General features: G+C 37.0%; 1 protein-coding gene across 1 annotated transcript in view; it reads right to left on the reverse strand.

The window, feature by feature from the left end:
• The window catches only part of LOC117950777 (macrophage mannose receptor 1-like), a 31,215-nt gene that overhangs the window by 21,150 nt on the left and 9,019 nt on the right, over positions 1-1,046 (reverse strand). The window lies entirely within an intron of this gene.

Here is a 1,046-nt window from a genome sequence, read left to right on the forward strand (position 1 = left end):
ACACACACACACACACACACACAAACACACACACACAGCCACACACACACACGCACACACAGCCAACACACACACATACACACACACACACAGCCACACACACACACACCGTTTTTTCAGACTTTTTAGTTTCCACCACCTTCTAGTTTTATACTTTATGAATTCATGGTGAATAACCCTCATTTATAGAGAATTATTCCTAATATTAGAGTTAAAAAGCAGAGATGATGAATTATTGTGACTAACAGTTAAGATCAGAGGAATGAAAGAGCGTTGGAAGGAATCCTTTTTATGATGATTTTGTTAAAAAGCAACTCAAATTTCAGATTTAGAGTTATTCTTTAAAGGAACCAGGAGGGATATGTCATGTAACACAACAGCATTGGAGCCACCGGGGTGTACTGTCCCTTTAAGACTCATTAATATTCACTATATATTACTCATCCTCCTCCAGCTGATGAATCACTTCCTGTTTCACAACCTGAAAACAAATCTGTTTTAAAAGTGACGAGGCATTCACTGACATGGTTATTCTCTCTCAGCCTCTCTCTCTCTCTCTCTCTCTCTCTCCCTCCTTCCCTCTCTCTAAAATCTGTTTTAAAAGTGACGAGGCGTTCACTGACATGCTTACACAACGTTACACAACCACACAGCAGCATGGAGCTTTTCTTAATATTAAATAATTTAATAAATTGTGTTGTTGACAGTCTCACATCACATAGGATCCTTATTTTTAAAATAAAAACATCCGCTTAATCGCATTCGCTAAGCCCACCAGACTCCATGTAAATAAACAGTCATTTTAACATTGTAAAGCACACTTAATTTAAGTTGACAGAACAAACATAAACCTATGAAAAGACGTTTTGAGTCGTTTTTCCAGTTTTCCAACCATCACTACTCTAGTTTTAGTTGAAATCAACACATAGTTTACCGATTTACATGTAGAGATATATTAGCTCTATACCCGCTACAAGTAGTGATTATTTACATGGAGTCTGGTGGAGATATGCTGCTCTATACACACTAAAAGTAGTGATTATTTA

The sequence above is a fragment of the Etheostoma cragini genome, chromosome 9 (genome assembly GCF_013103735.1).
Source record: "Etheostoma cragini isolate CJK2018 chromosome 9, CSU_Ecrag_1.0, whole genome shotgun sequence".
Classification (NCBI taxonomy): domain Eukaryota; kingdom Metazoa; phylum Chordata; class Actinopteri; order Perciformes; family Percidae; genus Etheostoma; species Etheostoma cragini.